Below are 13,653 nucleotides of genomic sequence, written 5' to 3'. Positions count from 1 at the left end.
GTTCCAGGAAAATTCCGGCAAGGTCTGATGAGGAAGATAGTTTGGATAAGGGTGTAAAATGAGCCATATGAGTAAACAAATCAATAGTGACTATGATTGTTGTATAGCCTCAAAGGGTGGTAATTCCACGATAAAATCAGTGGCAATGAATTCCCAGGGTCTTGTTGGTATTGCTGGTTGGAGTAGGAGTCCGGCTGGCTTCTTATTATTGTGTTTGTTCTGATTGCAAACTGCGCATGTTTGGACATGGATCCTAATATCATCCTTCATCTTGGGCCACCAAAACTGTCTTTGTACTAGATGGAGGGTGTTGGTTATCCCATGATGTCCCGAATGTAAGGTATCATGACATAGACTTGTGATCCTTTGTCTTAGTCCAGGAGTGGGAATGACTAAATGTTTATATTTGAATAGATACCCGTCCTTAGCTGTGAGATTCCATCTGTTATTTCGCTTGTGCTCCTACCAGAGGTCCGAAAGTCGAGTTTGGCCTTGGATATTCTCCAGGAGGGTGAGTGCTTGGGCAACAAAGATCGTGTGAGGAAACATCTTTGGAAAGGTCCGATCCTCAGAGTTTTCATAGTCAGGACATCTGGAAAGGGCATCGGCAATTATGTTTTGTGATTCAGGGACATGATGGATGTGGAACTCATACTGGGCAAAGAAGAAGGCCCAACGGGCCTGACAACTGTTCCTACACTCCAAAGATTGTAGAACTTGAAGATTTCGATGGTCCGTACGGACCTGGACTGGATGCCTAGCTCCCAGGAGTAGATGTCACCATTCTGTGAAGGATTGGCGGTTGGCTAGCAGTTCCTTTCCAAGATGGAATAATGAGTCTCACTGGGCGTCAGGGTTTGTGAAAGGTAAGCAATGGGGTGTTCCAATTTGTCCTCAAATTCCAGTTTTAGTACTGCTCCTATGGCGTAATTGGATGCATCCGTCTCCACTGGAATGGCCGGTTAATATCGGGTTGAGCCAGGACGGGGGCTTGAGTAAACTGTCTTTAATCGTTGGAATGCCTTATGGCTTGTCTTGATCTGTAGACCAGAGAAATGGAGCATCTTTCTTCAAGAGAGCAATGATCGGTTGAACAATTTCAGAGAAGGACGGTATGAACTTTCGGTAAAAATTGGCAAGTCCCAGGAAAGATTGAATCTGTTTCACGGATGTTGGAGCCGGCCAAGATTGTATGGCCTTTACCTTTGAAGGATCCATTCCAATTCCTTCTGGACTAAGGACAAATCCTAGGTAATGAACAGAAGTGACATGAAATGAGGCATTTCTCGGGTTTAGCTAGGAGTTTGTGTTCACGTAATCGTTGTAAAACAGCCTTAACATGCTCTTCATGCCTTAGAAGGTCCTTGGAGTAGATCAAGATGTCATCCAGGTAGACGATAACGAAGAGGAACAGCATGTCCGAGAACACCCTATCCAGGAAACATTGAAAACCTGCTGGGGCATTAGCAAGTCCAAAGGGCATGACCATATATTCAAAATGGCTGAAGGGAGTTCTAAAGGCTGTTTTCCATTTGTCACCTTCCTTTATACGAATGAGATGGTAAGCTACCCTTAGGTCTAATTTTGTGAAGATTACTGCACCTCTGACTGCTTCCAGGATATCCGAGGTGAGGGGTAGAGGATAACGGTCCTTGAGAGTGCACTGATTTAGACCACGGTAGTCCAGACATGGTCTGAGTTCTTTGGTATCTTTCTTTGGAACGAAGAACAATGAAGCACCCGCTGGAGATTTGGACGGGCGTATGGTGCCATTTTCCCGGTTAGTATCCAGGTATTCTCAGAGACCCTTCTTTTCAGGTTCAGATAATATAAACATTCTGCCGAAAGGAATCACAGCTGTGGGTTCGGTATCGATGGCACAATCCTCTGGCCTGTGAGGAGGGAGAGCTTGAACTATTACCGTCGAAAAAACATCAGAAAAGACTTGGTAGGACCTGGGAATCTGGATGAAGTTAGAAACGGTGAGTGAACTTTGTTGGGTCTCTTGAAAGTCTCTAGAAGGCTTTGGTAAGGTATCCAGGGATAGGCAGTGAGCCATACAATATTCAGATCCAAGAAACAGTGAGCCGGCTGCCCAGTTGATGTACGGATTGTGCCTCTACAGCCAGGGCATTCCAAGAACCATCAGATAATGGGCTGATTTAATGAGGTCAAATTTGATTCTCTCTTGATGGTGATTGATAGAAAGTAGAATCTCTTTAGTCTGAAGGGTAATGGGTCCTGAGGAAAGAGGCCTTCCATCAATTGCCTCTACTGGTTGCATTGTAACTCAGCTTTCATGTGGAATGTTATGAGCAGTGACCCAATCTTGATCTAGAAATACGCCCATAGCACCGCAGTCAACCAATGCCAGGATGGGGTAGGATTCTGTCTTGGAAGGTGATAGTAGGGCCTGAAGAACCACAAGGTTATTTTGTCCAGGAGAATTCAAGGATGGAATTGATGTGGAGCAAACATCTCTCTGCCAACACTGTGCTCCATCTAGGATCGGGAGCTGGCATTTCCCGAATGCCGTGGAGGAGCAATGGGACATTCCCTCACAAGATGTTTATCGGAGGCGCAATACATGCACAGACCAGTATGGATTTGTCGCATCCTTTCTTGAGGGGTAATGGGTCTGCAAAAGGCTCCTAGTTGCATAGGTTCTGAGTCCGGGGTAGAAGGGACAGTAGACTCTGCTCTAGGGGCATGTTCCGTGATGGTCTTTTGGAAACTTGCCTTAGACTTCCTCTTCTCTGCTCTTCTTTCCTGGATTCGGAAATCTATCTGTAAGGATAGATCCATAAGAGCCTGGAAGGAGCTTGGGCGGCCCACCCTAGCAAGCTCATCTTTTATTTCTTCGTTCAGCCCCCTTCGGAAGAGAGTAAAACTAGCTTCTGGAGACCAGTCTGCTTCTTTCACAAGTTGTTTGAAATGAGTAACATAGGTGAGCATATCCTGGGACCCTTGTTGAAACTCGAGTAGTCTCTCTTGAGCACTATACACCTGCTCTGGGCGATCAAACATTTCCTTAAGGGCTCTCACAAAACCATCATAGTCATCCAGGAGTGCATCGCTTGTATTGACTAGGGGGGTTGCCCAAGTCAATGCATTTCCAGTGAGGTGTGAGATCATAAAACCCACCTTTGCTCTAGGAGTGGAGAAGTAGTAGGGCTTGAAAGTGAAGTGAACTAAACACGAATCAAGGAAGGCGTGGAGAGTCTTGGAAGAACCGTCATACTTGTCCACTATTTCTCCCAATATTACATTTTCTTTGGTTGCGGAATCACGTAATAGAACTAGCTGTTTTAATGCTGCGTTCTCTGCCATGAGGTTCTGTACCTCCGTTGTTCATTCCTGCATGCCTCGCATGAGGTCTTGAACGGCGGCTTCCATCTCTGAATCTGTATCGTTTTTAAGGCGTCTCAATCTGTCACAAATCTCTCCCCTTCTCACCTGTTTCTGTTGTGTACTTGCGACCTTCTGGGATTTCTTCTTCTTTACGGTCTGGGATTTGTATAGACCCGAACGCTGCTCTTCGGCGTCCTGCGTGAGAGTAGCGGTTCAGTTTCCAGGAGCGTTCACAAAGTCCAGGGTAATTCCATGAAGTAATTAAGGTACGCTCGGAGGTACGGAGGACCGTGACTCGAGCGCGGAAGGTTTTCCAGGAGATTGGAGAGGGAAGGGAACAGGAGGGGATTCAAGGATCTGGGAACAAAGAATCAAGCGAGAGCCCCAATCGAACTCCGGCTAAGCACGTCTGACTACAGGTAGCGGTTGCGTTGAGACGCGCAGAGCCGCAGGGGCGTGTCTCTTTTGTAGGATGAGCAGCGTGGCACACATAGACTGATCCGGAGCATTCCGTTCCGGGCAGCCATGTTGGAAGGATAACTGCATGCAGACCCCTGCGAGTCAGGGACCAGAAGGTCCAGAAAGGACATAGACGACGGTTCATGACATGCAAGGGAATTATGAAACCCTGATATATGCGACTGTATCATTCTGCAAGCTCATTGAAAAAGATTTAGTATCTTTTGAATTTAAGTGATTTTATGTCTCACATAGAGGAGTTTAAATAGATTTTGTATTTGAATTATAACTTATTCTTAAAGGATGATTTTAATGAGATTTGTGGAATTTTAAACTTAAATTTTGTATTGCAATGGACAAAATTATAAAAAAGTTTGTAAAGGTTCTTTATCTTGTATTTTGAACCAACAAAAAATAAAAAAGACCTCTATGTGCAAGGGTCAGGAGGAAGGACTGTACTTCCGGAATAGAACATAGAAAAGAACATTTTTTTCTCTGCACCAGTTGCAAAACTTTTTCCAACGGCAACAGTATAGAGACTTTGTTGCTGGCCTTCTTGCCAAAAGCAACACCTCCATAACGTTATCTGGAAGGTTCCAATCCTTGTATCTCAGCCTTTCAGATACCAAGCGTGAAGGTTGAGCGTTTTGACCTCTGGATGGAGAACCTGACCCTCCATTTGTGAGAAAAGGTTCTCTCTCTGAGGAAGACGTACTGGGGGACAGATGGACATGTCTAGAAGGTCCGGGTACCACGTTCTCATTTCCCAATCCGGGGCAATAAGGATCATGCGGCTCCCGAAGCGTCTCAGTCTCCTGATGACATGAGGAATGACGGGAATCGGAGGGAACGCTTACAATAGTGGGAAATTCCACTCCACCACGAACGCATCTCCCAGGGCTCCTCTCGGGGGAAATTCCCTTGAGCAATACCTTCCGCACTTCCGGTTGATTCCGGTTGCCAATAGGTCCACTTGAGGGGTTCCCCAAACGGCGAAGATCTCTTGAATGACTTCCTGAGCCAGTTCCCATTCATGGGAGACCGTGCTCTGCCTGCTCAGAGCATCTGCCGTCATATTCTCCTCCCCGGCTAGATGAACTGCTGTTAAAGAGATTCCTTCTTGAATTGCCCAATACCAGAGCTGCATTGCCTTCTGCACAGAGGTAGTGACCCTACACCTCCTCTTTTGTTTAGACAATGCACGGCCACTGTGTTGTCCGTCATTATCAGGACATGTTTTCCCCTGACAGATGGCAGGAAAGCTTTCAGCGCTAGTCTGATTGCTCTCAGCTCTAAAAGGTTGATGTGTAGTTTGGACTCTGATGAAGACCAACGACCGCTGATTGTCTGATCGTTGGCATGAGCTCCCCACCCCATGAGTGAGGCATCTGTCACTACTGTGATCTCCGGCCATGGTTGCCAAAAAAGTTTTCCTTTCAGGATATTCTCTGAACAAGTCCACCATAGAAGATCTTGTCGAGCCTTGTTCGGAATCTGGAGAAGATTGACCTGAGAACTGGGACCATTGAGTCTTTAGCCCAATGAAGGGATCTCATCCTCAGATGTGCCTCCGGAACCAGGAAGATGCAGGATCACATGAGGCTGAGCAACCTTAAAAAGTCGTAGGCCTGATGATTTTGGGCATTTTGAAATTTGGAAACCATCTGAAGAATGTCTTGAGCCCTCGACCTGGGAGGCGAGCTCTTTTCCAGGGATGTGTCTAATACAGCTCCTATATATTGGAGCCATTGAGAAAGTGTCATTTGTGACTTCTTGAAATTGAGGGAGAAGCCCAGTCTGTGGAGGATGTGGCAGGTGACTTTCAGGTGATCCAGTGCCTGTTCGGCAGAACGTGCTCTTATAAACCAATCGTCCAGCTAGGGGAAAACGTGAATCCCCCTCTCCTAAGGTGTGCTGCCACTACTACCATCAGTTTGGTGAAGACCCTCGGGGCGGAGGTCAATCCGAATGGCAGGACTCGAAACTGATAGTGTGAGTCACCAACTATGAACCTCAGGTATTTTCTGTGCTTGAGATGAATTGGCACATGAAAATAAGCATCCTGGAGGTCCAATGACACCAACCAATCCTGGAGTTGATGGGCCTGAAGGATCTGAGAAAGGGTAACCATCTTGAACATGTCCTTCCTGAGGAACTTGTTCAAGGTTCTTAAGTCTAGGATGGGTCTCAGTCCTCCGTCCTTTTTGGGGATCAAAAAATATGGGGAGTACCATCCCTTTTTCCTCTCCGCTGCAAGTACTGGTTCTATAGCACCTTTCTCCAACAGGGTTAGAACTTCCTGCTGTAGGAGCGGGTCTGAAAACTTTAAAGGGTGTCTCCTTCGTGGATTGCTTTGAGGTTCCATTAGAAAAGGAAGGCAGTAACCTTGGGCTATTATTTCTAGAGCCTAAACATCTGAAGTAATGGCTCGCCATTCTTGCAGATGCTTTGACAGCCTGCCTCCTACAGGTGTCTTGTGATGCAAGTCCTCAAAGTGGTTTCAAAGTGGTTTGTGGCGGTTGCTGCAGCCGCTGATGGCAAAGAAGCTGGAGCTGGTTTTGCACGTTTTCCTCGTCCACCGTGAGTGGCCTTTCTCTGACCCCTTTGACTGGCCATTCCTCTCGCCTTTCCATATGAGGAGTAGTAACGATAGGATTGTCCCCTCCAATATTGACCTGGCACGCGAAAAGGCTGAGGTTGCCTAATAGCAGCTCCCAAAGACTTGGTAGTTGCTTTTGAGGTCCGCAACCTCTCAAGGCTCTCGTCAGCCTTGCTGCCAAAAAGGTAAGACCCATCAAAGGACATGTTCAGAAGATGGTTCTGCACATCTGGTGCGAAGCCCGACTTCTGTAACCACACAAATCTGTGCATTACCGTGTTAGTGCCCATGCACCTGATCACACTATCTACAGTGTCCAATCCTGATTCAAGGGATTCCTGCAAGGCCATCTTCCCATCTCTAACAATGGCTAGGAATCCTTCCCTTTCGTCCCCTTCTGGTATGTGCTCCACCGCCATTGCAATGCACTCCCACAGAGTGTATGAAAACTTTGCCAAGGCACATGTGCAGTTGGCTGATTTTAACTCCATACTCCCAGCTGAAAATACCTTCCGAGCCCAGCCATCCACACGCTTATCGTCCCTGTCTGAAGGGATAGAAGGGTACCCCAGTTTGTTAGAAGCTGTGGCTGCCTGTATGACCAAACTCTCTGGAGTGGGATGTTTAGACAGATAGGCGGGGTCGCTACTGGCAGGGCGGTATTTTGAAGTGAGGGATTTATTCACTGGAGGAATAGAATCTGGAGTCTCCCAATTTTTGGCCACCCTATTTTGCAAGGCTACGTGAAAGGGTAGTATTGGGTCTTCAGTAGGACCATTATCCAATATGTCTGTTAGATCATCTTGGATGAATTGGGCTGGAGGTCTGGCCCATCATAAATATCTATCACCTTTGTCATTAGCTCACGGTATGATGGACTGACATGTTCTCCTGGTTCTGGCCTACCAAAGTAATTTTCAGGAGATGTATCAATGCCACTTGCATTGTGTAGTGATTCAACCAAATCCCTCATCCTGCTTTCTTCTGAAATCAGACATTCTGGGACATTTGGGGTGCCATATTCCAGCCCAAAGGGTACATTCTCCTCATCAGATTTCTCCTGTTCCTCAAAAATGGAGGTGAGGGACTTAAACAATTCCTTCCTAGGAAGAGGTTTGAAAACCTTTTCTGGGAGAGGTGGAGGATGAGTATTAATGGGTCCTGAAGGCATTACAGGTCTTGTAGCCTTCTCTTTCCCTTTTTCTGGCTGATTTGGCTGAACTGGAGCTTTTGGTGCTGAGGGCTTCGGGGTCGACGTCGACAAAGGCGTCAATGGCGTTGATTAATACCCGTCGTTGAAAGACTTGCCCTTCAAGGTGTGTTCGGACTCGGACGGCGTTGGTTACCACGAGCGGTCGACTCGACTTGAGTGGATTTTCTCGCTCGGCATCCTGGAAGGTTCTCTGTCCTTCCTCTTTCGATCACACGGGCTCAAAGGCGCGCGAGTGTCAGAGCGGTGACGCTCCCGGTCGGCTTCCGAAGAAGGCTTTCTCTAACACCTCCATCATTTTGACCCTCAATGCTTCCCATTCTTCGGATGACAAATGTTTAGTGGGACATTTCATCCTTTTTGGGGATTCATCCGAGGACAAGGTGGAGGGGGATCAGTGGCGTCCTTTCTTCGTTTTTTTGCCGAAGATGACGAGCGATGGGAATCGCTTCGGGACCTGGACCGATGCCTTTCGTGTCGAGGAGACTTCTCCTCACGGGACCTCGACTCGACGCTACCGGCTTTACGGTATGATTTATGACCTTCCTGAAGTTTTCCCCTCCTTTCTCGCAAGGCGTTCCCCATCATCACCTGAGACATCGTACAGGCCTCCATGTCGTGGCCTTCTCCGAGGCACGACAAACACTAACGGTGCAGGTCTGTGATAGACATTTTTGAACCGCACGATTTGCACTTTTTGAAACTCGATCTCGGGGTCGTGGTCGGCATCGATGACGAGGACATATTCGTATAGTTAGATATTCTCACAGAACTCGAGGCGCGCCGAATCTGCGAAGCAACGTATACTGTGGATAAACAGAACTGAGGTCAACAGGCGACGCGCATGCTACTTATAACACCCGATGATGTCACCCTCGACGGATGCCTTCGAGGGACCATCGACTTGACGACATCGACGCACAGCGCCCTCTGCCCGATTTTTTTTTTCCAAAGCAGCTAAAGCTGGATGGAATACATCTAAAATGAGGAATACGTTGGAGGACACAATCCACTCGAACGAGGGGCCCTTCAAGAAGTATCCAGCAATGGTGCCCACTCCCTGTTCCTCTCATGCTTTGCATGGGGAGCTGGTAATTTGTGTGTTTTTGTTTTCCTTTGTCCTTGCCTTTGTGTTACTGCCAGCCTGTGCTTTTTTGTTGGGTGGATGTCCTCAGATTGTTGTTTCTCGCAAGTGCTCTGCCTTTACCTGTCATGGTGGCTTAAATGATGGAGATGTGCACCAACTCGTCGTCCCAGCCTCCAAATTATTTATGGCAGATATGTCTGTTACAGATCTTGGGAAATTGTTTGTTTGTTTATTTATTTATAATGCACACCAGACCCGAGGTTATCAGGGCGCAGGAATAACAAGAAGTCTTTCAGCTTGGGTTACAAAATAAATAATAGTAATACAATCATATGCTGCACTCACACACAGTGACCTTTGAAGGTTCAGGGCTGAGTAATTCACGAGTCACAGCTCACCTCTTTTTTCAAGCAGATTGTTAGTGAGCGGCTTTCTCCTCTGAGCACCTTAGACCATAGTAGAACACAATAAAACACACCTGCCTCACTCCGTGCTCAATCCACGAGGGGCTAGGGGTTTTAAAATGTTTTCCTCCTCCACAGCAGTGGTCACTGAAGAAAGACTGGAGCAGCTCGTTGAAACAGTAAAACACTTCTGCCTTACTCTGCGCTCGCTCCGTGTAGGGGTAGAGGTTTTATAGTGTGCTCCTCCTCCACAGCAGCGGTCACTGAAGAAAGTCTGCAGCAGCTTGCAAACACAGTTAAACACTCCTGCCTCATTCCGTGCTCGCTCCTCGAGGAGCTAGGTGTTTTATAATGTGCTTCTTCTATACATTGTTATATTAATGTTATTTTAAAAATTGCTACTTTTTAATATAACAAATTATATAACATTGTATGTACAAATGAATATTGTTACATATAAAATGTATACTTTTTTAATATAGACACTGAAGCAGGAGTGTTTTACTGTTTACTGTTTCAGCAGAAAACGATTTGAGTATTAACATGGAGAAGACCAAGGTCATGGTGGTTTCACCCAAAAGGGTTAAGTGCCCCTGTTTCGTCTTGGTAAGGTTGACAACATTGCTTCTTATGGCTATTTAGGATTAGAAATGAGTGCCAGTAGAACATACTCCTGTATAGTGGCCTTCAAGAAGGCCACGGCCCAACGTATGACCTTTTGTGTCGGAACTTTTGGAATTCAAAACTTTGACTGTCGAAACAGTCACTAGGAACCGGCATGTCATGTTTATTAAGAGGATTTTAGTTGATTTTATATGATCTTACAAGTGGTAGTATGATTGATTAGGCATGTCTAACACAAAACAAAATAAGATGTAAGAAATTATGATAGCCTGTGTATAGTATAAGTATGAATGGTTTGAATGTTTTAGACTTCAGGATTTTAGGCTTAGTGATTTAGTTATTGTGATATGATTTGTAAATTGTGATCTGTAAGTTTTGTAAAAGTTCTTTTGGAACTGAATACCGACACAATCAATAACACAAATACTCTTTGCACAGTTCCATGAATCAGGGTTTGTGTGAGCAGTACAAAGTCACTTTTCAGCAGTGCAAAGTCACTTTGAACCATGCATAAATTCCATGAATATATTATAGATGTGGTTACAGCATTTCAGATGATAGACAGGGTTTAAAAATAACACTCTACAGTTGAGTTAGCTTTAACACCTAGTAACTTGGATGTAGATTTTATGTAGACTCTCGAGTCTGGCAGCCCAAAATACAAATGACAGAGTGAAAAGTGTGTTTCACAGAGCCTATACAAAAGTTCAAACTATTGCTATGGCAAAATACAAATGACATGGCGCAAAGTGTCTACAACAGAGTTACATAAAACACAATGCCTGGACACTGCCAAATCAAATGACCATTGTCTATGACAATGTAGCCCGGACGCTGCCAGCTAAAAATATCAATGACAGAACCAGCTCCTGTTAGACAGCCAAAGGGTTTTCTTTTAAAGGCGCATTAATTTTTGCATTTTGCAGACCTAAACAAAAAAGACATGGATGTTAGGGATAAGAAATGCTTGTATTTCATTTCGTGCATAAGAAATTTGTGCATTTTGTTTTGTAAGCAGCAGCTAAATACAGCAATTTTTGAATTTTGCAGACCTTACCAAAAATGAAACGTATGATTAGGGATAAGAAATCTTTGTATTTTGTTGTGTGGATAAGAAATCTTTGTATTTCATTGTGTAAACATCAGTGAAATATGGACCTTTTTGAATTTTGCAGAGTTCAGTAAAAAAAGACATGTGTAGTTATTGATGAGGAATCGCCCTAGCAGGGTGCTTTTGAAAACAGTATAATTATCTTGGGCCGGATTTCCTACACAGGTAGTCCTTGAGGTGTTCAGGTGGGGACCTGGAAAAGAACTCCTTCCAATTTGCGAGCCGGTTCTTGAGTGACCGAGGTGTAAGCGTGTTGCACACTGAACAGCCGTCCCAACCGTGGTCTTCACTGAGGCACTGCAGGCACAGCGCATGCGGGTCTGGCACCAGAAAGGAGCCGTTCGTTGCAGCAGGGGCCCCTACTGAAGTCTGCCTGGGCCGACATGCGTTGGGGTGAGCGAGGTGACAGGTGGTGTAGAAAAGTAATGGGATCAAAAATGTAACGAAAAAAGGATCAATGGGATACTGAATGCCAGGGGAAGTTCAAGCGCATGGAATTAAGAGGGAAAAGGCATCAACCACTAGTGCAGGTGAAGCAGGTCTGCTCCCTTTGCTAGGAAAAGAGGACTGAGGTGTGGTGCCAGAGGACGGAGTAAGAGGAGTGCATGCTCCTGGGACCACACCTCAGTGCGCAGCTAAATTTAAAGTGGAAAGACTTTTTTGTGTGAAAAATGTTGCGTTCCCATCCTGAGTGAGGGGCGCCCATGCAGTATGGAGGAAATGGGACAGGACATAGTAGTATACAATGAAGTGATTTAGGTAGTTGAAATAACATGAACCCACAGGAAGGACCTGCAGACCCTACCCTCCAAAGATCTTCTTGCCAAGAACTATATTCACCTCTAGTTCTCTCCCTTGGAGAACCCTTTCCAGTATCCCCCCTACCAATCCCAGCTCTTCTGCTATCCCTGCCACCCACTTATACCCCCATGGGTATGTTCCCTATGTACAGCACTCCATTGCTTCCTAGCTAGGTTTGTGCTTCATAAATCCCATACATACCTGCATATTTAGATAGAGGGCCATATGCAGCAAGGCCATCAAAAATGAAATGGCATGAGTGCCCTATTCAAGACCACGTTACACATACTGTTTTAAGATGCCATTCTGTTTTAAGTTGATGTGATCTTTATGCTTTCACAAAACAATAGGTGATGGCTGGGAGATTTAGAATGAATCTTAATCTCTGGCACAGCACTGTGCAACCCTCCAAACCGCCCTGAAATGCTAGATCACATCCCTTCTGCATGAGACCAGGGGCATTCCCAAACATGTTTTAGCATCATAGTGAGGTGTAGCTTGGTTCTCCAGGTCCAGCATGTCTTAGCATAACCGTCCCACTCAGGGTCACTTGGTCAAAAGGAAAAAGGAGATGGCTGGAAGGTTTGGAATTAATCTTAACCTTTGGCATAGATCAGGGCAACTCTCCAACCCTCCTAGCTTGGCAGGTGAAAAACAATGGTCTGGGGGGTTGCCCAGGGTACTTGACAGTGGTTTGAAAATAATTCTAAAGCTTCCAGCCATCACCTTTTTGTTTTGCTTTGTGCCCCCGAATGGGACGGGTATGAACAAATCTACACCTCACTGATGACACCCAATGAAGCTGCAACATGTCTGGGGATGCTTGTGGTCTTCTGCAGAATGGGTGCAACCTAGCAATTTGGGTGGACTGCCGCTTTGGGAGTGGGAACAAGTCTGATTTGCATAAAGTCTCTCCTCATTCTGTAATAGCCTGGCAGGCAAAGAACAATGGTCTGAAGGGTTACCCAGAGTAATTGCCAGTGATTAAAGATACATTTTAAACCTTCCAGGCATCAACTTTTTGTTTTGTCACCGCTGAAATAGGTATACCCAGACATGGGCCCCGTGCCTGTTGGGCCGAGTGACCCAAGCTCCAGCTCACTGATGACACCCAATAATGACGAAACATGCCTGTGGTTGTTTGTGGTCTCGCGCAGACGTGATGTGACCTAGCAGTTTGGGGGTGGGACCCAGCCGTATTTACCCTTTCTGTAATCGCTTGGCAGGGGAAAAAAGATGGTCTGGAAGGTTACCCAGAGTAATTGCCAGGGGTTTAAGATCAATTCTAAACCGTCCCGCCATCACCATTCTGTTTCAACCTTATGCTTTCAGACATAATATGCATTTGTCAATGTGCTTCTTCCTCTATATTACGTGGTCCAGTGTTATGTTCTTCCTTGTATTGCGTTTTGCACTATGCCACACTCTGCTTCCTCAGAAACCGCCTGTTTCGCAGTCCATTCCCCCCTGGGCTCATATCTGCTAATGACTTTTGTTAACTATCTGCTTGGTTTGCAATTGCACTGTCAGGCTTGAAGAGAAACGCACACTTAGCTGATGTGAGAAAAAAAAGCAGGAAAATAACATTTCCATCACATGTTTGAATGCACTGTGCGGGTCAATATGTTGCAAGGCACAAAGGCCCATGATGGAGACCGCTGTGGCCTGGTCACGCATAGGAGGTGAAATGCGAATATGTACAGTGCTAACGGGGACGAGGAGGGTAGATGCGTGCCCACTCATACGATGGCGTATAGGAGAACCAGATGAATGCTGTAAAATATTTTGGGCCCGATACGTGACACTTAGCGCATTTGCACTGGTGCAAAGTATCTTTGCACTGCCAACAAACACCCTGATTCACAGAAGTGTATTTCTGCATTGCACCACTTTTGCAACAGTGCAAAGTGACTTTGCAATGCAAAAATACATTTTGTACTGCTCTGTGAATCAGGGTGTTTGTTGGCAGTGCAAGGTCACTTTGCAATGTTGCAAAAGTGGTGCAAT

The 13,653-nt window shown here is 45.8% G+C and overlaps 1 protein-coding gene across 1 annotated transcript in view; it reads right to left on the bottom strand.

Annotated features, from left to right (window-relative positions):
- Positions 1–13,653, bottom strand: part of PRKCG (protein kinase C gamma) — a 1,699,783-nt gene that overhangs the window by 189,996 nt on the left and 1,496,134 nt on the right. The window lies entirely within an intron of this gene.

The sequence above is a fragment of the Ambystoma mexicanum genome, chromosome 1q (genome assembly GCF_040938575.1).
Source record: "Ambystoma mexicanum isolate Mex_15411 chromosome 1q, UKY_AmexF1_1, whole genome shotgun sequence".
Lineage (NCBI taxonomy): Eukaryota > Metazoa > Chordata > Amphibia > Caudata > Ambystomatidae > Ambystoma > Ambystoma mexicanum.
Note: the sequence above shows the minus strand (reverse complement) of the source record. Positions and strands in the feature narration are given on the sequence as shown.